At 40.0% G+C, this 25,777-nt stretch overlaps 1 protein-coding gene across 11 annotated transcripts in view; it reads left to right on the forward strand.

The window, feature by feature from the left end:
* KIAA1217 (KIAA1217 ortholog) overlaps positions 1-25,777 on the forward strand; it is a 362,847-nt gene that overhangs the window by 139,822 nt on the left and 197,248 nt on the right. Inside the window, exon 1 of one of the 11 annotated variants that reach the window (XM_065830211.2) lies at positions 22,735-22,876. The exons of the other annotated variants lie outside the window; for them this stretch is intronic. The gene's annotated coding sequence lies outside the window, so the exon portion shown is untranslated. Of the gene's footprint in view, positions 1-22,734; positions 22,877-25,777 lie in introns of those variants that run through there. 11 annotated transcript variants of the gene reach the window in all.

Below are 25,777 nucleotides of genomic sequence, written 5' to 3' on the forward strand. Positions count from 1 at the left end.
TGATCTTCACACAGGCAAGCCTTGTAAAATTAGCAATGTGTTTAAGCCCTTGGGAACCTGGTAGCTAGGGAAAGGTAAGCAAGGTATTTATACATTTTTTCAGATGGAGAGTGCTATGAAACTGCCAGAGCTTTTCTCAGTTTTAAAAAGAGAAAAAAAAAAACAACTCAGATGACCAAAGAAAATATTCTTCGTTGGATGGTACAATACTAGTTGCATCCTAACTGCACTGGAACTAAACATTCTCATAAACATTATTAATTATCAGATTATTTTACTAAAACAAAGTGATGCGTATTCAGCAGTTCTATTAAGTGGTCATAGTCAATATTCCCAGATAAGTGGATTTAATTTTTTTAATGTGTCTTGGTGTGCGGGACAACCAGCTGTAAGGAGAAGAAAAACAATGACTTGCACTAGCTCATTTAAATGGTTATTCACTGGGCTATTCACTAGCCAGCAAAATTTTTGGACTTGGTATACATCAAGTCTGAGTCCACAGGTTTTGTTTTATAGCAAACAAGAATGATGGTTTCTCCTAGCCTTAAAGAAAAAAAAAAAAAATCTTCTAGAGCAGGAGCAATATGATTCCTTATTCATCCGTCTGGTTTTCTTTCACCTTCATCTACCCATAGAGTTGGGGTACCCTTCATTTGTGATTAGCAGACAGCCTTAGTGCTGAGTTGCTGTACATAATTAGCACCATTTCAGCCCTCCTGTGAGGTTGGGAGCTGGGAGCATGTTTCACCAGCTGAGAGATTCAAGGACTAGTGTCTGCGTTGTGTCCTGCGGGCAGTAGTGAGTGATGTTTGCAACCTATTCAGCTTACCACAGCCTCATCTGGGCAGTTAATGGGCAGAAAGGTTGAGCTACAATGAGGACACTGATGCTTTATTAGATGTGGCTGTCTAGCAGGTGTGTATGTAGTGATAGTAAATAACACTGACCAGCAACGTATCAGCATGCTCAAAGTGTCCCAATAATATAACACATTCTGGTTTAGGGTTTATTTACTGTCTCCAACACCAGTTTTTAAAATTGCAGCTCAGTTAATCTGATGGTGTGGTTGTATATTATGAACGATTTCCTCTTAATATGGTAACATGAATATTTACCTGTAAAAGGTTATTTTATTTCTTTCATCCTCTTTCCAATATGTTTGACTCCAAAGAAAACCTTTTTAACTTTTCTGCAGTCTATAAAGAAATGTGTCCATTTATTAAAGACAGACATGCCATTTGTTAAGGGAGTTGCGTCTTGCGAGGCATCCTGGAGAATATTCCTTTCATCTTCTAAAAACTGCTTCATCTAAATAACACGGATATTCAGCCTCCCGGAGCTCACTTAATTAATGTTGTAATGTTGACTTTAAAATAAATAGATATTTGGAAGAAGCGTGTTCCTCCCTGCTATGCAGAAGTTCTTGTGTTTTCAGCATGGTGCAAGATGCGTTTTAAATGTTGTATCTGGACAATTCAGCAAAATGCATCTGAAGACAACTCTTCTGGTTTCTTGGAAGTCTTCTCACTGTAAATCTCTACTCCTTGAGAAGTCACTATGGAGGGCATCTCCCAGTCCCCCTCTAGTCTGATAACAGAAAAGAAGCAAAGCAAAAGTTGTAACTCATTAAATGAAATCCAACTTTTGTTTAATGCCTGTGGAATGTCATTGTAGCTACAGGACTTTATGAAGAGCAACTTGAGAATACAGTTTTGCCTTGGAAGGTGATGAACGGCTTTTATTATAAGCAAAAATACAATTTCACTTCAATGGGAAAGTCATGTAGGCCACATAAATACATTGACTGTCTGTTGTATATTTTGTGGGCGCTCTGTGGCACTTTCATCTGAAGATAAAATGGTGTTCCCAAGACCAAAAAGGAGAGCAATATGTTTTCTTTCACAGCTGCTCCTTGGATTGGTGCAGAGCATTTGAGAAATGTGTACCCTGAAGACTGCTTCCTTGTTGGGTGGGTTGGTTTTATCCTCTTTCCCTCCCTCAAAGCTCAAATGAAAATAAGGAATGGGAGCTACAGGGATTTGCTGTTTGTGATTGGTCTTAGTATGTATATGGAGGAGACTGCTGTGAAGCTTGGGTGTGAGCTGTCAGCGTGACTGGAAGAGTAGCTGATGAGCTGGACTGTTTTCCCTAAACCTGTGCTACTGCTGTGGGCACTCACAGCACTATAGTGGTTTTTTAGATCCAGATGCAGCATTAAACCTCTCAGGAATCAAACCAATATTAGGCATTGTCTGTGGAATTTTGTTTAGAAGAATAAAGAAAAATGGTGTTTAAAGGAGTAGGGAATCCTTTTTGAAAGGTCAGTTAAATGGTGGCCCACACTGTGCATCCCGGGTGAGCACCCAAATTTAATTCCTTGTCTGTGTGATGGGAGCTGTTTTTCTTCTTACTCTTGCCAGACTCTAAAGGTCTTCCCAAAGCCTGGCGTTCAGTGTGGAATGAATCATCTTTAGTAAGGTATAAATGTCTCAGAATTGAATCAGGGTGGGGTTAAGTTGGGCTTAAAGTCACATTAGCAAAATGTATGGAACAAAGAAACTGTTAAGATATATTTCACAGAAAAATTCAGTGGTTCCAGCAGTACACCAGTGAGAGCTGCCAACATAAAACATTCAAAAGCTGTATGTTTGAGACACCAAAATTATTAAACTGCTTAAGAATTATAGTATTTTCAAAATGTGTACACATTGGGTTCTTCATTATATGTTCTCTGATTTTGAGGTTTTGGTATTCTACTTGAGAATACCATACATGTACTTCATCCATGATATCCAGAAACTTACTTTAGAAACAATGAAAAAAGGGTTAAAGAGTAAAACTGAAAGGAAGCTGGTATCTAGTATCACCACATAGCTTACAAGTTTAAGCTTGATACTTTAAGGCTCAGGAAGAATCATAGGAATTTCTTAGTACTGTATCAAAGCAAAACTGGAAAATGCATGGCTACATTTGTTACAATACTGTACTTGCATCTTGACTGCGCATTTAGCAGGAACAAATTTCCCACAAAAAATTTCCAGTATTTTGTAGTTTTGTGCTGTTCTGTCTGTATGATTACATTGGTATAAAGTAGATTTTATGAACATATTTGAATATAGTTGAGTTTATGCTGAAGCCACTGCTCTTAGGACATACCAGCCCAAATGAAAGCAAGAATTAGTATTTTTAGTTCAGTTGATCAAAATGGCTTGGAAATCTGAAAGGAGTTGTGCTTTGGATGGTAAATAGTAGAAAATGTGACCATTTCAGAAAAGGTAAAATGATACCTAGAATCAGGCAGTAAATGTTTTCTTTCCTAGCCCCAGTTTGAGGAATCTGGGGGCTGAGGCACTGCCGTACATTTGCAAGTGCAACACAATCTGGATGGTTGTTGTGGGTGATGCAGTAATAGATAATTTTGCTGGAAAGTTATACAGAATTATTGAAGATAATTGTGAAGCTGATATGGAGGGGAAATGTAGGACTCCTAAGAGAATAACTGTAGAAAGAAGTCGAGGAATTCTCAAGGTTTGGGTGGAACAAGAGATGAGAGAAGGCTTTGGGATCATACAGTCTAGACTATATTGAAGGGTTAGTTTGAGAACTGGGTTACTTAATGATAGTACTGATAGATGGCTGTAATTGGAGATGTTATGATGAAAAAGAGAAGTAAAGAGGACAGGAATTTTTGTCTGGGCTGCGCATCTGTTGCGGTGGTATTGTCAATGCATTAAATGTTATTACTTACTGTATATTAATAGACCCATTGTTTTAAAATTATTCAGTGGTGTTCTCTCCTGTTGCTAGCATTTTAGTGGATCAAATTACATAAGGAAATAAAATAAAAATGTGAGCATAGGCATCCAGCTGAGTTCCTGGATGTCAGGTCGATGTCTTGTACAAATTAAAGCACATGTTGGGTTAAGATTGCGATCATTACGGATTACTTTAGAGTACAGATGAGCACACCAAAGGGAATCTGGAGAGTAAAACATTTGCTGCCTACAAGGGTATGAGATACCTGAAGGGGGGATGGCAAGGTGGGGGGGGGTGGGGGTGGGGGCACGGGAAACAGACACAGAAACAAAAAGTATAAACAAAACCACAGAGAGGAATCGGAGAGGAATGGGAAAAGTCTTTACAAACACTGTTTGGAGTGATGACTGACTTTGTGACTCCTGTTGCAGCAGATCAAGAGTGACTGTAAACAAATGGGGAGTGGCATGGGCGAGGGCTGAGATGATCTGCAGTAGAGTCTGTCAGTCTCTAGAGAAGGAGCATGAAGGCATGAGAAAGCTGTGAAATGAACTATGCAAAGAAGAAAGTTTTGGGCTGTTTCATTATTATATGTCAGTAACAAAATAAGCTTATTGTAAATAGGTGGACAATATACAGCTTCCTCATTTTATGGGCTTGATGTGAACAGGTTGAAACTGATTAAATGGGATATAGAAGAAAGTTGCAAGAGACCCATGTGGTGCCTGTACAAGCCTTGAGGGCACAAGGAAATTAAAATTGGATAAATGAGACTACAGAAGTGAATAAAGGAACAATATTATTAGGTGATAGCAAGCAAGAAAAAACAAGTTCCATTGTTAGTAAAAATTGTAACGTTAAGATCTAGTTAGTGAAAGGATCCCACCTCCTCTGGCTGGGAGTTTGGGTAAGGTCAGCAGGAATCATGGAAACATTGGTCCACCGATCTAAAGATCCAGGCAGGGGTGTGGAAACCTGAGTGTTGTCTATGCCGAAGGGAAAAGAGAGTTATCCAAAAAGTGGCAAGATGTGCAGAAAGATTTGTGTTGACAAGTGGATTTGGTTGGGTGTCTGTGCACACTAAAGACATAAAGTTTTGAGAAAGGGAAGATGGGATAAAATAGAACTTCCTGGAATAAAAAACATTTGGAAGAAAAACTAAGTTAAAAGCTCTGCTGAAGTAATGTTATAATAAGCCAAAGGTGGATGGGAATAAGAACAGGGAGAGAATGACTTGGAAACTGGCATAGATCTGTGAGGTTTCCAAAGAACAAATATTTGAGAAGTTGCACGCAGTAGTTAATTAATTTGGAATAAAAGTGCAGGGACTCCTATGTAAAGCAGACATGAATGTCATCTTTAGTCAAAGGTTAAAAAACCTGCTGGAATTAATATACATATACAATTGATATACATTATTTGAAAGTTCCCCGTATTTCACTGGATAAAATAATCATCATAAAAACAGTGTTAAGCATAAGTATGAAGTCTGCAAGGAGTGGAAAGAGGATTGACTGATACAGAGAACTGCACCTTAAAAATCAGAAAACACGGGAATGAATTCTAGATTTCTAAGAATCACCTAAGACTTAAATATTTTTAAAATGAAAAATATAAAAAGAAGAATGGAAGTGCAGTCAGTGTAAAAAGATGAAAGTTTTGGGTAGGGTTTAGATGTAATAGGTAGCATTCATCGTATTTTAATGAGGCTATTGAACGTGGGACAAATGCAGGGCAGTTAATAGGAATGATTATGCAGAAATGGAAATTCTTACCTCCAGGGGGAAGCAAAACTTAAATTATGTAATTGTTTAAATCAGAAGAGACCATATAATCCCCATCCAAGAACTTGCATAATATAATTGCAATTTCAACAGCAAGTACTTTCAATAAATATATCACATCAGGAATTGGAATTATCTAGGGGAATAAATTAAAAACAGTACTTATATGGGAAAAAATGGCTCAGTTAAATAGCATTAGTATGATCTCAATAGCAAATTCTTTTACAAAAAAAGTTTTAAGGAAAGAATGAGCAAATGACACAAAACATGATAAATGAGTTAATATACAATGTAGAATCTCCACAAGAAGGTCATGCCTGACTAAGCTGATATCATTAACTGAAAAGATAGCTAAACTAATTCTCTAAACAAAAGAAGTAATCCTATATCAGCTCCATATGGACTTCAAGAAAATACCGTGTTTGTCATCTGCTATGTAGAGATTTGTTAACATGGGAATTAAGAATGAGTTGTAGGAGAGGAAAGCGGATGAAAAAATTAACTAGAGGCAAAATTGGAGCTGGAGGGTGGGTTGGAGGTCACCGAAGGAGTTTCCCGGGGCTGACTGTGGGATCAGTCTAACATAATGCCTCCAGTAGTGATTGCACCACAAAACCAACGATATTGAAAAAAAATAATCTTGATGACACAAGTTATCAGAAGGATTATGCCGAAGACTGGAGTTTTATGTAGGAGAAATGGGATGAGCACATGAATTGGAACAATAGTTCAAGTGGCTCGAAAGGCTGAGGTCAGAAGTGGAGGGTCATGCAGTTGGGTGTGGGGAGAGACTGGACAGACCCTGCAGCGCTCATCACAAGATAACAGAGGCATCAGAGTGAAAAGTTGACAGATTTCATTGTAGCATTATCTAATATCTGGCAGTGTTAGGAAGTATGTTTCCAATGTAAGAAAGCGTCAATACTGTTTTGTATAGAGTGTGTGTGAAGTATAACATGGGAAAATCTGTGCCAATGTGATCATATGTACTTATGTAAATTCAATCTGGATTAGGTGCCAAGGCAGGTTTCTAAAATACCTTGGGGAACAGGGAGGCTTTTATGAGGGGAGATTAAAATCCTTGCTTTGTCTGACTCTGGGAAAAAAAAAAAAAAAATTGAGAGGAAATAAAATTGCCGTCTCACACCCAGGAAGATTTGCACATAAGAGATAATATCGGCAGAAGAACTAATTACAAACTGATCTTGAGAATCTGTAGGGTGGAAATCTAGGCAGCTTCCAAACATGAAGCACAGGGGTAGAAGGCACTGGACTAATTTTTAGATGAATCTGTGTTGACTCATAAAAAAATTGTATGTGATGTAGTACCTACAGGAAACAGATTTGGTAATAAAAAGGATTTCTCTTACCAATAAGAAGAGACACTGCGAAGATGGAGAGGAAAGACTATATAAAATAATACTGGTAGATGTAGTGTGGCGATATTCTTGTAAATTAAGAAATTCGTATGTTTTGGATTCAGAAGGGAGCCAAAGCCTGTAAATCTCTGATTTCTCAAAAAAATACACAGCAAAATTGCTTTTTAAAACAGAATTTTGTTTGTTTGTTGAGGCTCATTATAATTTGGTCCCTTTTTACCAAGTGGGTAGTTTTGTTAAAGGGAAACCTATTTATATTTCTAAACACTTTTATTTTGGAATTTTTTTCCTACTTTATTTTGTTAAAAGTGATTTTTACACTGAGCATCTGGAAAAAAAAGCAAAATTATACAGCAGCTGGCATTGAGCTAAATTTTTTCATGTATAACCTTGATATGTGCCAAGTGTGACTGTATTTTGCTGTATGTTTATAACAGTAATTATTTTTGATGTTAGCTTTCTGCAGTAAAACACAATTTCTTGCAACTTATGGGAAGCATAAACTTCATGGTTCTCATATTTAGCATAGAGAAGAAAATCTCCCAGCAAAAGAGCAGTTAGTGTCTTGTATTAATATTTCTATGATTAGTATGAGTAGCTGAGCTGATTATTTTTATAGCCCGGTTAAAAAAAAAATAGAATGGAATAAATGGGCTTAGTGCAGTTCTGTGTAATGTAATCCTCCTCACAGCAGCGAAGAAGGAGGAAAGGTTTCTGCTGGAAATGGGGTTTGGTCTAGCTCGGTAATGCATTCTTTCCTTCAGTGCACAGAAAAATATTGGCAGCCTTAGGCTACGTTTCAAATAATGTCACTTTAGTTATTCAGGTTTTTTTGGGCTTCCTTTTTCAGCTTGAAGGAATTAAGTCCCATTGAGACGGAAAAGATCCATATCTGAAATAGCGTAAATTGTTTGTTGATTTTGTGAAATGTGTAAGTCATAACTATGTGAGCAAAAACAAATCTTTAACTTTGATGGTGTGCTGCGCGCTTTCTCTCTCTGCCAAAATGTTTGCCCTTGGAGGTGGTACATGTTAGAAGCCTTCTAAGGGTAGAGATAAGGATACAGGGATGTGTTCCTGGGACAAAAGTATTGGGTTAAGTGCTTTGCTTGGTTTGGGTTTGGATTGGTTTTGGGTTTTGTTTTTCCCAATTAGTTTCAAGTAAATTATGATAATTTATACAGACTTAGCAGGTTTGGTGCATAAATGATAAATAAATCCCAGGAAAATAGTAGGCTGTTGCCCATAGTCTTGTTTAGAAGAGCGAGTGTTTTCAGAAGAGCAGGATGGCTCCTGCTGGAGGGTGATGTTTGTGGTGGCTCCGATGGGGCAGGTGCCAGCTGTGAGCTCCTTGCTCTGCTATGCTACTTTTATCCTGGTGCTTTCTCTGTGAGTAGCCCTGCTCCACACATAGTTCCCCTTTGGATTTCAGCGATGTCAGTGCAATTGTATTGCTTTCAGCTCAGTTGTGATGGTGTGGCTGAGATGGGAACCTGGCGTAGGGCCCTGGCGGGGGAAAGATGATCCAATGCCAGCTGGCTCAGCCCCACCGCCCATCAGCGGCAGCATCCCTGCTGTGCTGGGCACTGCCAGGCAGGGGAGAAGTGACCCACCTGCAAGGCAAGTTCTCGACCCCTGGAGATATGCAGAACTTGATCTAGCATTGTTCTTGAGTCACAGTGTTCTCAGTCTTTCTACGGGGTCACTGGAAGGTGTGGGCATGGGGAGGATTTCCTCTGGAAGGCAATGATGATGAGTCACCAGTGGAACCTGCTGCAGGTGGGAGACTGCCTATTTTAGGAGTTACAAATGAGGAACTTGTTAATAAATGTAGGTGGAATAGGGATGGGCCCAATATGAAGTTAGACTATTTGCAAGATGATGATTTTCTCAATATTTTTCATTTTGAATGTTCAGACATCTCTGCATTTCGTAACTAAATATGTTGGTGTTTTTGTGTTATTTCCTGCTTCGACATAACTAGGGCATATGGAGGATCCTGGAGATCTAAGATAGCTATCATCTGAGATTTCTGTCCTCAATTTGCAGACCATGCTGCAGAACAAAATCTGAATATTCATTTTGAACATTTGGGGGTTGCTTATCCAAACTATTTGAAATTCACCAATCATTATCAAAGCTTAAATCTTCTTTTCTTTACTTCAATTACTGAGAGAGATTGCAAATTCTTACTTGGGAGAGTAGTCAGTATGGGAAGATGTACTACATAGCTCTAAGCTTGAAAGTGGGACAGTTCTATCAAATTCTATTTTTTGTTTAAAAAGCCCCCTAAAGCAAAGGAGAAAAGACATCTAAAGATTTACATTTCTTTTTTGGAATTTATAAATAGAGGCGATCCTGCCTTAGCAAACTATAATAGCCAGCTTTGCTATTTCCTTGTTTATTTGAGTAATCATGAAGTTACGTAACTTTTCTTTCGGTAATACACTTGTTGATATAAGCAAAGTAAGTTCCTGTCTTTTATATCTGGATTTCCACTTTTCCCATTTTGCTTACTTCCTATATATGAATTACATAGACTTCCTATATGTAAATGACAGCCTTAGCCCCTGAACAACTGAGCCTCAAGTAGAATATGGTATCAGTGTAGTACCCAGTTCAGCATCACACATGAAAATAGGTTTGTATAATAAAATTGGTGTTTGCATGTGTCACAGACTGTCAAAGTTTGTCTTGTATTGAAGATTAAAAAGTCTGTGGTCATGTTTTTCTTTCCTTTAGCTGTATTTCCTCTTACTTTCTTATCTTGCCTCTGTCCTCCCTCATCTTTCTCACCTCTTGTTCTCCCCATTGTAAAAGGTTTTATTTCCACTCACTGCAGTGTCTGGCTTCAGTTTTTGCTGTTCCCGCTGTTTCCTATGCATGTTTTTCTTTCTGTCAATAATATTTACCCCGTGTTTCTTTGTGGTATGGACTGCTCTCTGTTTGGATGCACTGAGAATGAGTGAACGTGGTCCTGGGCATGAAAGTTAAAGCTCCTTTGACGGCCAAGTCCATAGCTATAAAAACAATGCAGTCAGATTGGATGCTGTGGAAGCCAGAAGACAACATATTTTTTAAAATAAGGGAGGGGGGATAGGTTTGCCAGTTTTCTTCCTGTGATTGCATAATATAAAGTTGGTTGCTCTTGAGGGAGATCAAAGTGGCTGGCTGGATTTTGTCTGCAGCTGTGGTCTGGGCAGTGGAGAAGCAGAAGAGCATGTGTGTGACACAGGAGGCTGGTGGCAGGAAAGAAAACTTTGAAAAAATTAGAGGCTAGGGAGAAGGTTATCTGATTCCTCAAGAGGAAAATTACTGGTTCTTGCACACAGTAGGGTGCTGGTACAGGATGGCAGGACAATCCTCTTCAGGACAGAGGAGTGGAGCCCTCTTTGGAAGGGTTTCCATTGCACTGGACTGTGAGTTGGAAGGCAGGCAAGGAGGGGTTTTTGCCCCTGGTTTGTATAACTGCATTTGAAGGACAGGCCTTTGCATTTAATTTCAACTCTCTGCAAAACATAAGGAAAAAACATTTGAAAACTAGTCAAAATGAGCAGTAGAAATTTCCTTTGTTTTCAAATGACCAGGCTAGTATTGCAAAGACTAGAGAATGGGGATGGTTGTTGTTGTGTCTTTGGTTTGTTTGGGCTTTTTTGAAGAGGATTTTTTTGTTTACTTTCTCAGATTTCAGCTCCATCAATATGATAGACCATGTTGCTTTGGCAGTAAGAATTATTCTTGTGCTGGGATGTGTACAGTTTTCCTTTTGCTCCTGTATGCCAGAGCAGGCAGTGCCCCTTCTGTTTGCAAAGTGAAACACATCATCTCTGGAAGGAGAAACATATTTGTGATTGGAGAGAAAAAAAAATAATCTTTTCAATAATTAATTTTCCAGGCCGTGCTTTTGCAAGGTACTGTGTGTAACCTGCAGCTGCTTATCTTAGATAAGGATAGAGGGGAAAGACAGAGGTCTGCAGGCAGGAAAGAAGAGAAACAAACAGTGAAGTAGAGACTCAAGGTGCAACACAAACATATTTATGTGTTTTTATAAACTAAAATGCGATTAGAAAAATTACAAAATTCTGAATGTGAAAAATGTTGGAAGGTAGAAAATGGCCCTTTGGTGCTGGGGATGAGCATCGCACAGGACCAGGGAGGGCACAGAAGGCAGCAGGCGCATCGCTCCATTGCCGGGCTCTGCTCTGCGTGCCTGCGAATGGACATCCCGAGAGGGTCAATTCCTCACCCTTGGAATCTGTGCCTCGGTGGGGAGGTGACAGCAGGAAATCCTTTCACACACACAACTTCAGAGCCTGTTTAGTTTTCCTTCAGCTGTCCTCACACTGCTGTAACATGATGTGAGGTGACGATAAATGTCACTGGGAGAACAAGGCACCCATTCAAAGACTCAGGGTGACTCTGCTGGCTTATGTTTTTATCCATTAGACAGATACATATTTTTAATAAAAGCTTTTTTTATTTTTAAGCTAGAATGGGGTATGATGAGAAATGTAACGTGAAGACACTCAGAATATTTCATGACCCCCTAAGGAAACAAAAAACCCAAAATAAATCTCAGGTGCTTTATATTGTTTATTAACTGGAAACTCTGGATTATTTTAACAAGAGAATTGCAAGTAAGTACTCTTTCTTTGGTCTTCTGCTGCTGAAATAGTTTCCCTGTACAGGAAAGGATTATTTTGCAGATTCATTAGTTTTGTATACTGAAACTTATTTTCACATTCCTGATGATGAAAATGGGTAAGCTACTTCAACCTGTGTATATACCTGTATTAAGTGAGGGATTAGAGGATAGTCAGATACTGCTAGGTTTTGAATTTTTTTGGCTTACACTAAAATAAAATTCCATTTAAAAAGAGAATATGTTTAATGTGTCATTGAATGTGATTATAGCTATCTCAAGATAACGGTCTAACTTTTACTTGCAGCTGTATTCATCAAACACAATGACGAAAGGCAGCATGAGACATTAGAGTAATAAAAGAGCAAATACTTTGCTTTAGTGGGAGACTATGTGTGACCTGCCCTGGTGAACATAGAAAATTGCCTTCCTGCAAGTACTTAATGTTAGTATGGCGTGTTAGCAGCTCTCAAACTGATCCAAAATAACAGACATTTGGGCAAGGAAATTTTTTTATTACTTTCTTATTAATTTATTTTAGTATGACTGTGAACTCATAAATGTATTGTTTTAAGTGAGCCATCTTTGGTGTTGATAGAAAAAAAACCACCTCATGTCTTTTTCCAGCTTTTGATTTTCTTGGTGTTCCAGCTCCTGGAATCATAAAAATGGATTTAAACCTCTGATTCCAGGAGAAGAAAAAAGAATCTCAACATTAGAGTTACAAAATAAAAATGTGGAAATATTACCTTACTGTAACTCATATACTCAAAATCTAAGAAGCAAATGAAGAGTCCAAAATTTACTTTGGATGTCACTGGGGATGGGGACAAGGAAAGGGATATGCTAAACTCAAGAACTTCTTAGCCCTTTAGGTTCAAATGCCACAAAATATTTTCAAGGGCTTCTACTTCATCTACTCCCCACATCTCCCATGGAGGATGTGGATTTATAACAAAAGTTCTGTGAAAACTGGTGTAAAAAATAGGAGTTCTGAGCAGCTTTAACCATGTTCTCTGGATTCATAAAAATACATTTGTAGTATGTCTTTTCATGTTGTCTTTCTACCTTGAGCAGCTTCACATCGAATCTAAAGGTAAGGAAAAACACAGCCTTTCTTAGAGAAAATGTCACTTGTGCCTGGGAGGATCTGGGGGAGAAGGACCCAACCTGTTAACCCGTGTTACCTTGCTTTGCTTCCCTTGAAATTGTCATCAGCTTTGCTTCACATGGTTTCTCTGACACATGGGGAGAGTGCAGATGCCATCCTCTTCACAAGTTGTCTTGAGATTCTCCCCTGGTGTCCGTGATGTGTGACGCAGAAAATGCAGGCAGAGCCTGCAGCGTGGTGGGGCTGTGGTCTGCAGAGGTGGACGTGGTTTCAACCTGGCCCCACGGTGCCTTGAGCTCAACTGAGCCCACTCCCTCAGCGAGGGAGCACAGTGCCACCGCTCGTCACAGCAGGGATTCATTAACTGTCGGGGTTTTTTTGCCCAAGTGGACATTTTCTTCCTACAATACAAGCAAATTATTTAGTTTAAGTGAGCCAAATTCAGCCATGATTACTTGTAGGTACAAAGAAAGGAGGCTGAGTTAAGACAAAGCTTTAAAGATAAAAGTTCGGCTTCCTCCTATGCTTGGTGGGACCAGCGCCAATAGCCAACAATTTTTAGTGATGCTCAGGTTAGGAAGCGCAGGACCACTTCTCCCCTCCTTCCCCCTGGCTACCTCCTGGTGCTGTGCTGAGATGGGTCAGGGGCTGTCCCTGTCCCTCGCTATGGCCTGGATCCCCAGGGTAGAGTGGGGGTTGCAGAGGTGCTGGGGACCTGGCCGCCACCTTGACTTATGGCCCCAGTAGGTGGGTTGCTGTCATTGAGGGTGAAGGATGTAGGGATGTGCTGGCAAGAAAAAGGGCAGGAAAAGAGTGACTTTCCCACTCTGCTGGACCAAGAATAAACTCCACTGAGTTTTTAGCCAGACCCTGTGCAGGGAAGAGTCCTGGTCCCCACCAGGACACAGGAGCTGCCATAGCTGTGTGCACAAATGGGGTCCCAGTGTAGCCACAGCACTGCTGGAGCTGGTTACCTGGGGACCATTACCATCCAGCCAGTGATTGGCATTAGTAAGGTCAAACTGAGAGCTAGTTGCCCAAGGATTTATTTCTGGTTTTGGTTTTGTTTTGGATTTTTGTTGTTGGGGTTTTTTGTTGTTGTTTTGAGGGGAGTTGTTTTGTTTTGTTTTTTAAGTTAGGTTAGTTTTTCACTGGATGGATTCTTTGAACCAATTGTCTGAGCAACCACAGCATTGGGTGGGAGTGGGGAGGTCCCAGATAGGAGCAGATTGTGGGCTCAGTGGTGGCATGGGCTTCACTGGGGCATGATGGGATGCAGGGATGCTGGAGACAAAGAAGGTCTGCTCTCCTCAACAAAGACTTTGCTCCAGTGTGTGCTAAATGCCTCCTCTAAGGTCCTTCCAACTGACTGTAAGACCCTCTTATCCTCCAAAAATATATTCTCTTCTGTGATGCATCACTCATGCTGCAGTTTTCATAATGTGATCATCCTTGTCACAGACGGAATATTTTACAAAGTATTCTATCTATAATATAAGAAATATGCTAAACATCACCATTATGCTGCATTTGAAATGTCAAAATGAAAATGTAAGTTGAAAGGTAGAGCTATTGCCACTGCTTGGTTTATAGCATGCAGCTGATCTGAGTTGTTAACCCTAAAACCTCCTGGGAGCCGCTCATTCACTGTGGGGAAAATGCTGGAATAGAATTAAGGGTTAATAAAACATAACAAATTGAATTTTTCACAGCTATAGCTGACCATTATTTTGCAAGTTCTGTGTTAAATGATTTAATGCAGAACTGCGGTACAAATTGTTGCAAAAATAAATCTGCGTGTTAAATCCACTTTTGTTTTGATTGAGGCAGAGTCAGTTATTAACTGCATGATCAGAGCACAGACGCTGAGTCCTATTCTTTCCTTAATTGAGAATTGCTGTTACAGATACTTGACAGTGGTTCATAGTGGCAATAATCCCTTTTGAAAATGGTTGTTATTCTAGTTCATAAGTAGCTGAGCACTAACCCCAGCTTCACCTCTGATGGTTAGGAAAAGAATCTAGTCGGTAGTTGGTGGTGATGTTTAGTGAATATCCTACTAGATGATTGCCAAAGTAACAATGCAAGAAAACAGGACTTTTAAAATATTTTACATTACCTTTGGTTAGATGGAAGGTATAGGCTGTGAAAAATACTGTAACTCCCATTGTTCAAAATGAAAATCCGTTGCTTACTGAGAGTGCTGACTTCAAAATTCTTGCACGTCTTTTGTTGATCTTGCATGCTGATGCACACGACCTGCTAATGCGATGCTTGGCTTTCCATACAGAGGCATTCATCCATGGTAGATGTGAATGAAGCTTCCTGGTTTGTACATGTGCTGTGTCACATTCCTCTGGTTTTCTAACAAAGCTTTTAATTGGTATGCTGTGACTAATGAGCATGGAGTCCCAGAGGAAATGGAGCAGAATTTTCCATTATCCACCGAGATGAGCTTCAAGCACATAGATTATCAGGGCTTGAACTCCAGGATAAACCAGGGTCAAAGGCTCCAAGTATAATGGAACCTTGTAGCTGAATATTTTGCTTCCATAACATTAAATTAGTAGTTTCTCAGCAAAAATGCATTGTCTGTCTGATGGCATTGCACAAACTATAACTGGCATTTTGCTTGGACATCAGATCGAATCCCTGACCCTTCACTGTTAAAGTTCCCATAACACTTGAGTGCTGATGTCCTGCCTTCGTTCCGGTTTGGGTAATGATGTGTTGCATACTTTTGTGGGATAAATCTCTCTTTGGTTTCAAGCAGATAACTTCATTCTTCTTCTGAAAAACTATTGTACAGTGTTGCTGACGCAGGATTGCTGCCATATGGTGCACCAGAAGTGGTTACATTTTTGTGGGGAGTAAGAGCTCTGACTCAGACTTGACCATGTTCAAGACTACTTTGCTTTTGAGATTGACAAGATTGGATGTAGTGAGACCAGCAAACCTATAGGCTACATCTGCCAAGTAGAGCAAAGTAATTATTTTCTGTGCCTTACGTTCAGCACACCTACTAAGTGTCCCCAACAGGTGCAATATCAAAGAAAATGTAAATTAACTTAAAAGCATAAAAATAGATTCATATTGCCACCAGAATTGGTGGGGAAAATTACAGTTAGCTTTCCAATAAAGTACATGGAATAATATTTTTACTAGTTCACTGTTTTAGAATTGTAGACGCTCTCCCTTCTCATCCTGGGGGTGCCATGTGCCATCTTCTCTCATGCTTACCGTGCCTGTGCCCAGTTTCTCTGGGTGGCAGATGTGTGTGTTACACAGTGTGAAATGCAGTAGAGACAGTAGACAAGGAGTTCTGTCCATCTTGTTTAGAAATAATATGGAATTTGTTGCTCCGGTAGTAACTCGCCCAGTTGTTTCACAATACAGAATTGTTTTCTTTTCTTTGTCAGTAAAGAAAAAGGACATTCTATATAAACATTGTATTAATAGGATAATAATGTTGTATTATTAGATTCAAACATTACCAAATGTAAATACTGAGAGCGATCTGTACATTGTGTATTCACATCATGATATATTACCCTTTTATCCTGTGAGGATGGGATTTATGCTTCCTCTGTAATCAGGAGTTCTGTGTGCACTATTAACCATGGAGAGCTCTAAATAATTGCCTGTCCTTACTGTCACATGTAGCAAGGGAACAACCTAACTGTGCACCAAAGTACCGTGCCTGTTATTGCTTTAAAGCCTAATGAAAAGGGAAGAGGGAGGCAAGTTTAAAGGTTATACATTTGTAATGCAGGTAAGAGAGCAGAGCTGATGTACTCCGGTGTGGCAAAGTCCATCCATTTACTCATCCGGGTCACTGTATGTAAAGTATATAAAAACAAGGGAGTTGCTGTGGAGGTCAGCCCTGAGTTTCATGGAATCTGTCAAATGCAAATGAAAAGCAGAGTATGGATGTCCACTAACCATGATTATGCTGCAGGTTGTATTTGGTGACCCGAGTGGTACTGCAAATACATCACAGGTTTCATCTGTAGACCACCTTCTGACCTGCAGCAGTGCAGGGTGCCTCACAGTTCTTCTGAGCTGAGGGAAGGTAGGGATGGTGCCAGGGGCTGCTGGAGCTCCCCAGCACATGTGCTTGGCCTTAGGGCTGCTCTGAAGTTCTAGCATCTCGGGTTTGTTTAGCAGTCCACAGCTGGAGGAGGACTCCTATATCCAGTCCAGCTCCTTTGTTTTCCCAAACAGCAGCCATTTGGAATTGCACTCACAGATTTGCCAGTTTCCCACTCGAAAAACAGCTCAGTTTTCATACTTACTGTGCACATCAGAAAGCTGTTTGGTCCATCGCTCCTTTACTTAGCCAGAAATGTCTCATTCCTGTAGTGCAAAGAGTGTTTAACCCTCACCACTTGAAACATCTCCTGTACTAGAAGGGTGGAAATGGCTATGGCCAGCCTGTTTCTCTGTTTGGGAATATTGTCCCCCCACCTCCCATGTACCATCATGACAATCTGGAGAAACTTACTTTTATGAGAGAGAAGTGATTGAAAGTGTGGTTTGGGACCCATCCCTGGATGTCCTGTGTGAAAAGCATTATGCAGCAAAGGCTCCAACCTTGTGACTTTAAAAAAACAAATGTGTTTTCCCACTGACCTCAACAGGTACCCAAACACATAAAAGCCTTAAAGAATTGTCAGACAACAGCAAAGATCTCGAAAACTGCTCTTCACAGATCACACAGATCCCATAAAATTAAAAACAAGTCTTTTTTTGCAAATGGGATTTTGGGAGCGTTACAGAAATTACCTTTTTCCAGTCAGCAGTTCAGCTGTTCATAAAGAGGTGTATATGCAGTAATATCAGTTTTTCAAGCAAATAAATTCTAATATATGCTAGATGTCTAATATTTTCACTTTTCTATTGTTGGTTTTATTCTTTTCATTAAAAGCCTTAAAACTTTCTTCTGGAGTTTAAACTTACATTTTAAAGAACTATAAAGCTGTAACATTTAGGATTCTTATCCACTTTACAAAATGAGGGTAACGGTGTTTGCTTTTTTAGTGCTTTGAGAGATATTAGTATCCTAGTAAAATATAGCAAACTAGTTAATCTGGAGCTTTACGAAGCAAACGTACAAGTCAAACTTTTTAGAAGAGTGAGAAATACTTGAATTTTTAACATCTTTCTGAAATGAGATACCATCTGCTGCTTTTTAGTGTTTGGTTTGTTGGGAAGACCACAAGTACAACCTTTATTGACTTAGTCCTGTGCCGAATGTAAATTCACACAAAGAAGGGCAATTTAACATGCGACTGACCTTTTACAGTGTGAAATGAAGAAATGCACTGTTAAGGTTACCAGAGTGTGGCAGGATGTTTAATCAGCTTCTTTGCTTTAAAGAACAGTAGGAAGGAGATGATGTATTAAAGATGATAGCTTCTTGTAGATTTTAACTCGTAATGCCAGGATCTGAGTACAATAGCAGATTAAATCTCTGTAGGGGAACTTCCTACTGGACTTTCTATTTTTAAATGTTTGTGGCTGCTTCTTCCTTCACTTCTCACTAGCTGGCTTTTTCTCCCTTGAAGACTTGAGTTGCTTTCTCTGAGATCTGCTTTCAAACGCTAATAATGTATTTCTGTTTAGAGCAATTTTTTTTTCCTCAGTTTTGTAGTAAAAGCTGAAGAAGACAGCATAAATGGAGCCATGCATTTTCTGATTGTATGCTAGTGCACACATGAGGTAAATTCATGGCTTTGAGCACTAAATATTTGCAACACTCTTATCATGTGTGTAACAGCACTGCAAACTTTGATGTAGTAATAATACTACTAATAACTCAACCTAGAATTGCTTTTGCAGCTGGGTAGGTAGGATAGTTTGGTGTCCTGTGCATTCAGCCTGTCCATCACTCTTGAAAAATCCCAGTAGCATTTGGTGCCTCACCCAAGGCACGCACACGTCTGTAAGTCAGATGGCTGGTTCCAGAATAGATCTGTATTTTAGGAACTGCATCCTTCTTCTCTGCCATTCTCTGTGCCCTCTCTTGAGAGATTTACAGTAGGAGTCCTGTTTCTAATCTGTATCAGATACAGCACATCTGGGGTTATGAAATTAATTTTAATTACAATTAGACATTCTTCCTCTTCTCTGCTCTCCTCAGGACATTGCAGGTTCTGTGCATCAACATTCACACGCCCCGTCATTCCCCCGCATTTCTATTATGTCTTCAGGGGTCACATCTCTTGCATTTCACTGTCTTTCAGAGGTCCATTTTTGTGTCCATTCTGCCTCTCTATTCTAATTCAGGTGACGTGTACGCATTTTCTGGAAGTTTCAGTAACCATTTATTTATCTGTAATTTGTATTTTTGGATCATACATTTACTACTGAGCTTCATCCTTATGCCAGTCAATGTTCCTTATTTTTAATAAGCTATATTAATGCACTAAAACAATTATAATATTACAGAAATATTCTCCTAATAGTCTTGTACCTTAAGAAGGATGCTCTTCTTCTTTGCTGTAATGAATGTTCGATTTATTGTTTTTAAATTTTATTTATTTATTTTGTATTATTGTTTTTTAATGGATCATCTTCCCAGTCTCCTTTCTCTCCTATGTTTTGTTCTACTTTAGTTGTCACCAGTCTAAAGCAGCATTTGGCTTTTGCTTGCTATTGAACCCACTCCTGGAATTCTCTTTATTCTAGTGGGCTCTTAAGTTACAAGATTTTTCCTTCCTTACTTTGACAAAAATACTCAAAGTACTGTGCACCTCCTGTGTCATTTAATAGTGGCTATATTTTGTCCTTGTCTGTTGTGGGGATGCAGCCAAATCAGAGCAAGAATTTATGTTAAATGACTCTAAAAAGCTTGTAATCTTAGAAACCTCCTTTTGAGACATTCAGCAGTCTTTGTTATTATGAGTCTCTAGCTCTGAGTAATGCCCATGTCTTCAGCATCACATTTACGGCCATCCTCTTGCAGAGCAAAACAGTCCCACACTGGCAGTGAGATAGAGACAGCTGGTAGCACCCACCCATGGTGTGTTTTAAATGCCTTAAATCCAAGAAAATGACCTGAGCATCTGCTTCGTGTCCTGTGGTCTTCGCCTGCTCTTGAGCTGGAGAAGCTCCACAGAACTAACCAAAGTGCACACATTTTTGTCACCGGGCTATCCTGTGACTGGATTTTTGTCCATGGCTTAAAGGGACTGTTCTTGAGAAGTGCAAGGTTACATCTTCAAAGGATATTTTGATAGCATCTGTGGCAAAACATGCATGTGTAGTCCTAGCAGGTTGTCAGAGGTTACACCAGTACTCAGTGGAAGGGAAATAAGGCAAAACAGGGACACACCAGGTTTCTGGAAGAACTGGAATGAAACTTCTGAGTCTCCATTTGAGCTGCTTCTTTGCACCCACGTCCTCACTGTGTGCAAAGTAGTTCTCACAGAGAAGGCTACAGTCAGGAATGGTTTTCATTAAAAAAAAATAAAGTAGCAGCAGCAGCAAACAAACCTTCTCTAACTTAACATGATGAGTAAAATGAGGATATTGTAAAGAGCATTATGGAAAGTTCGTTCTCTGCTAAATAGCAATTTAATGCAAACTGTGGATGCAGCCTGTTCCTGGGTCCTGCCATGACCCTCCTTCCATCTCTCTTCCAAGCAGGGGCAAAATCCATGGGCATAGGAAGGCTAACTGCACTCTCTTTACTCCCCAAAGATATTTTCTGGGCACTGTAAAATGAGATTTCAGTTGTGCAGAGACCTGAGTAACCTGTGACAGGCCCTATGGAGCTTGGGACCCTACTTTGGGAACTGCTGTCTTGGATTTTAAATGTGAAATCAAGACAGCATCTGTTAATATTTAGTCTGGTATTTAGATGATCATGGATTTTGATATGGAAACTAATTAGTCTAAGACGGCACTCCTTTTTCTCATATGAAATAAAAATCATCAACAACTGAATAGATCTGTAACAAATTTTATTGACGTTTTGGGAAGTGCAAACGTTGCCAGTGTTAATTAAAGTATTGTCACGTTTTCCCAGGACAGGATTTCAGTATATGGGTGCATTTTCATGCTTTCTGCCTATGTGGTAGGAGTACTCACTGGTAATCAGATCGCAGGTAGCCACAAGCCATCAAACACCTCTCCCTGCATTTCTCCCAGAAGCATGCTCAACGTAATTTCCCTGCTTCCTAATGAAGGATTTCTTTGCCAGATACCTTTGGAAATATTTTTCCTGTATTTCTTCATACTTTTCCCAATAGAGAGTATCTTTCAATTTCAGCTCTTTTCCTTTGTCACGTTGACCCCAACACTGTTCTTTCTGGATTTCCTGCATGCTTTGTTTTTCCAAGTTTCTGTTTTCAGTTTGTGTTAATTCTTTTTGCACTGATGGAGCATCTGCCAATAATCTGCATTTCTCTATTGTAAAAAAGCATTTTGTTACATTGAGGCTTTGAATCGGGGATTAATTCCAGTTTAGTCTGTTATTCTCAAAGATGACTTATGATCATCTAACTTCAACAAGCAGCCTGGGCTCCTGATACAGCAAATAAAACCTCCAGAGAGAGATCCAGAGCACTTGGGTCTTCCTGATCATGGATCAGATTGTCCTAAGTTGATTGGGTGCGGGGAGGACTGTGTGTCCTCAAGAGCTTCCTTTATCTTTTTCTTTATATGGAAGGTGATGATTCTGTGGTGCTGTTAGAATTCTTGTGTCTCGTATTATAAATATTAAAAGGCTAGATCATGGTTTCTCTGTTTCTCAAGCATATAGCAAGGTCAGAAAAAGACAAGAGTAAGGGGCTGGTAAATCCAGAAATAGCATGATATGCTGAGGATGCCTGTGATTGTCCATCCAGTGCTACTGAAAATGTTATGGAGAACTTTGTTTGTCCACACGGTCTCCACAGAAGAGTCCTGGGAAGGTTACATCAAGACTGAAGTGCTCATAGCACAGCAGAGCTTTCAGGTTTCATTATCAGATCCCAGGGTGAAGGCAGGGACTACACAGAGTAAATTCTGGCCTTCCACCCTTCTTAAGACTGTAGATGATGCTGATGTTGCTTTAGCTGGGGCTGCAGCACCAGCCTCTCTTTGCTAAAATCCCTTAATGATACAGAGGGATCTCTAAATGAGAGTCTCATGAGCTGTTGTGAAAAGCCCCATTCCTCAGCCTTTGAGAGATGAAGGGACATGGTCCAGGCTGAGGAAACAAAGAAGAGACAGATAACATTGTGTCTTTAAAATAACCCAAACAAACTCAGAAAACCAAGGACCCCTATATTTTCTCAGTTACTGAGCTCAGCAGTCTGACAAGTGGGCTAATGCCCACCTCTCATACTTGCTGTGGACAATGCTGACTTCAGTCTAGCATATGGGTTAGCTGTTGACTTGATTTCCCTTTAATTGAGATCTTGAAAATGAGAATCCTCCATGCTGTGCAGTGCACATTTATACAGCCACTCAGTAAATATTTTGCCTTTTCCTTGCCTATTAATGATAGCTGCCTGGGGTAAAGTTGTAAGGAGGCTGTTACCACCTGAGCCTTGTTGTTCTTTGTTTTCTGACTGTTGCCCCTATCATGTGGGGTAAATTCCCAGATCTTGTCAGGATATGTGGGGCTGATGTAGAAATACACTTTTAATATTCATGGCAAAGGCATTCTGTCCACTACTACCCTCCATAAACTGTTGCTGGTTTATTTATAATACTGTTTTATAAAAGTATACATACAGAGTGAGTGAAAACTTGTTTCCTCACTGTAAGTGATCTTAACAAAGAGCTTTCCGGACTTGAAAGGAAAGACAAGTAAGCTATATGCTGTGATTTAGGTTTCTGCAGTAGGAAGTCTTTTAAAGCAGCTCATAGAGATCTTTCTTAAATGGCTGTGTTGACCTTTAATAAAGTGGTAGCCAAAATTTTGGGAGGGTTGTTGTTTTGTTTTGTTTTGTTTTTTGTTCGTAGTTTGTTTTGTTTGGGTTTTTTCGTCGTTTTTTTGTTTTGTTTTGTTATGGTTTGGTGGGTTTTTTTCGTTCTGAGGTTGTTCCTGCCTGTAGGTTGAGAGTTGCTTCCTTTTGCTGTTGAAGGCTGGGGTTGGAAAGGAAGACTTACTGCAATCTATTTCAAGAATAGTCTGAGGAGGAGGAGGAAATTCCCTTCTTGTTGCTAATAGCTGGTGCAGAACGCTTTGCTGAAGAAGGAGAATAGTTCAGTAAGTTAAAAAGATTTTGTGTAGTTTTGATTTCATGCATCTTGTTATTATCTAGAAATGTCATTGTATTGCAGACATAGTATATTTTATCTTCTTTGTTAAAGGGTGGGGGAACTGTGGGAATTGTGCATAGCTTTGAACTCAGTAGATACTAATTTGGTGATACTGCCGGGGTGAATTGCTCAGTTAGAAAAGAAAACAGTAGCAGATCAATTACTGCTTGCATGACAAAGCATCAGTGTAAGCGGATGAGGTACCTCTGAGAGGCATTAGTGCATTTCATTCATTATCCAGAAGCTTGGATTGAGAGAGGTAATTTTGCCCATCCATGCATCTGTAATATTCTTACCTTTTCAGATGTTTCAGGTTGCTTTAGGGTACCTCCATCAATAATTTTGAATCAGGGGCCCTGTTTAAATACCAACAGCAGGGCAATCCAAACCCGCAAGGCAGAGCTAGGTATCCTGGGTGAGCATATTAGGAGAGCGTTTGTCTAGATGCATTTCTCTTTCACTTAAATTGAAAGTGAAGCAGCATTCGGGGAACACCCAATTCTGTGCGGTACCAAGCAGTGTGTGCTCCTGTGCTGGGAGCAGCCGGCACTCCGGACTGTGGGCAGGGGAGATGGGGGTGATGGAGGCGAGATGGAGGCCCTTGCGCTCCTCCGTCACTTGGTGAGGGGGCTCCTGGTGCATCACGGGGCTGTGCTGAAGCGGAGTGGGACCCCTGAAGTCCCTTTCCCCCCTGCTTGTCCCTCACAGGACTGGCCCAGGGAGTAGGAGGCTGCGTGGGTGAAGGAGACAAAGCCCAAGATCTCAGCCAGGTCTGGCACCATCTGGTCCCTGCCGGCTCCTTGGGTGTCCCTGTGACAATTGGGAACCCACTGTTGCTAACAGACCCCTTGTAGGAGCTGTTATGCAAATGCCAAAGAGGCTCTGCACTCCAATACTCTTGAACTGTGGAAAATTCACATTTGTTCGCCTTTTAAACTTTTGTGCAGCAGAACTCAAAAGAAAATACTTAATAAAAGAGGAAAAAAAAAGGGGGGAAAAAAGCAACAACAAAAACCAAACAAAAACCAAAATACAAACGAAAAAAAAATCCCAATTATTTTTAAAAAAACAACCAAACCCACAAATCTGGAGATGGAAGAAACATCTTCTAACAGATAACTTATCAAGGTATTCTCGGCAAGCCCTTTCAAGCCAAAAACATTGCTGCGGGTGTGAAGTTAGTTTGCTCATGAAGCTGCTCATGTACCCAGGTGTGCCACCCTCACATACTGTCCCTGTCATATATGTGCTACCCTTCCAGAAGAGATGCGTTCTGGCATTGAGTGTCTCATCCCATCCCACATTCTGCTTTGGAACTAGGCCAGATCAGACTTGTTTTCACTTTTATCACAGACAGTATCACCTGCTTTGGATTTCTTAAAGATCCCTGTCAGGTGTGTGTGCCAAAATGAGATACTATTAATGTTTGTTTCATTCATGCAGCCATTTAATCAGATTATTACTACTTTTAAATGAAAATTAAATATTTAACTGGGAGAGGATTTCTGCAATTTGTTTTGAAGTATCATTTATTATGAGTAGTAGCCTGAAACCCATACCAGAATTCAGTGGACCATTATACCACACGCTGTACAGGAAATTCTTGTCCCTCTTGCTATGGCTTATAATGTAATTGATGATGAGCCTTATAGAGAGGGAGAGACATGCTGTGAAACATATGATTGTAGCTTTATGAGTTTGTGCATACAAGTGTATATATGGGATATTTCAAAGTTTAATCATTAATAAATTAAGAATGTCATATTGTTTTCCAGCCTATCTATATGACTTTATAAATTTTATAATTTTTTTGAAAAGTGTCAAATAACTAAAGGTTGCAGCATTTACTTTATTTCACTTTTTTTACATAAACTTATTTTCCTGTGACTTTGGGCCTTTGTGTTTCTTGAAAGTGAAATCCTAGTTTTCAACTTTTAAACTATATCCTAGACAAATTTCAGGAATTCATGTGCCTTACTTTCATTTTTATCCTGCTGTTGGAAATCCTGAAAGAAAATTTGTAATTTGTCTGTAAAATGTGTTGGGTGCTTTTATTGTGATTCAGGTATTCGGAATTTTTACAGTTACCTCTTTCTTTAAATAGAACTGCATCCGTTGTCATTCCAAGCACTGAGAAGCGTATTGAAGGGCAATTCTTTTTGTACTCGTAAACAAGCTTTCACATGACAGTACTTTGAAAGCGTTTTTTTAAATCGTGCTACATCTGTGTCTGATGTTAAAAGCATTAAAGAACAGCCAAAACCCAAGACCTCCTATCGGCCTCAAAATGCAGAATATGTAGACACCATATATATTCAAATCTCTAATTTAAATAGCAAACATAACCCATAAATGCCCCGCTAAGCTTTCTCCTCAAGCTTTACTGCTTCCTCTGCCAAACTTTGTTCTTGCTTTCACATCTGGGAAGAGACAGTTGTTCCCTTCCACACTGACTGGAGCTATTTGTGTGTCACCTTGTCTGCAGAGTGACATGACAAAATACTTTCGCTGCTTGCTGCAAAGCCCAGAGCACCTGGTGCCTTTTGCGCCTTCTTTCCTCACCCCTCGTCCCCCTGCCTGGGGCTGGCACTGCAGGAAGAACCACAGCAGCCAAAACCCACCTGTCTGGGGTGCAAAACCATTGGGTTTAACGTAGTGTTGGAGGAGCAGTGCAGACAGGAGTGAACTGCTGCAGCAACCTGTACGCAGGGTCCGCAAAACACCTCTGGAGAGCAGGCTGATCACATTGCTACATGGTGGCGAAGCAGCAGAAATCACCAGCTGGCACCCTGATGGAGTGGTGCTGGGTTTGTGCAATGTTTGTGGGAGTGTGAATGGACTTGCACAG

Source organism: Patagioenas fasciata, chromosome 2, assembly GCF_037038585.1.
Source record: "Patagioenas fasciata isolate bPatFas1 chromosome 2, bPatFas1.hap1, whole genome shotgun sequence".
NCBI classification, from domain to species: domain Eukaryota; kingdom Metazoa; phylum Chordata; class Aves; order Columbiformes; family Columbidae; genus Patagioenas; species Patagioenas fasciata.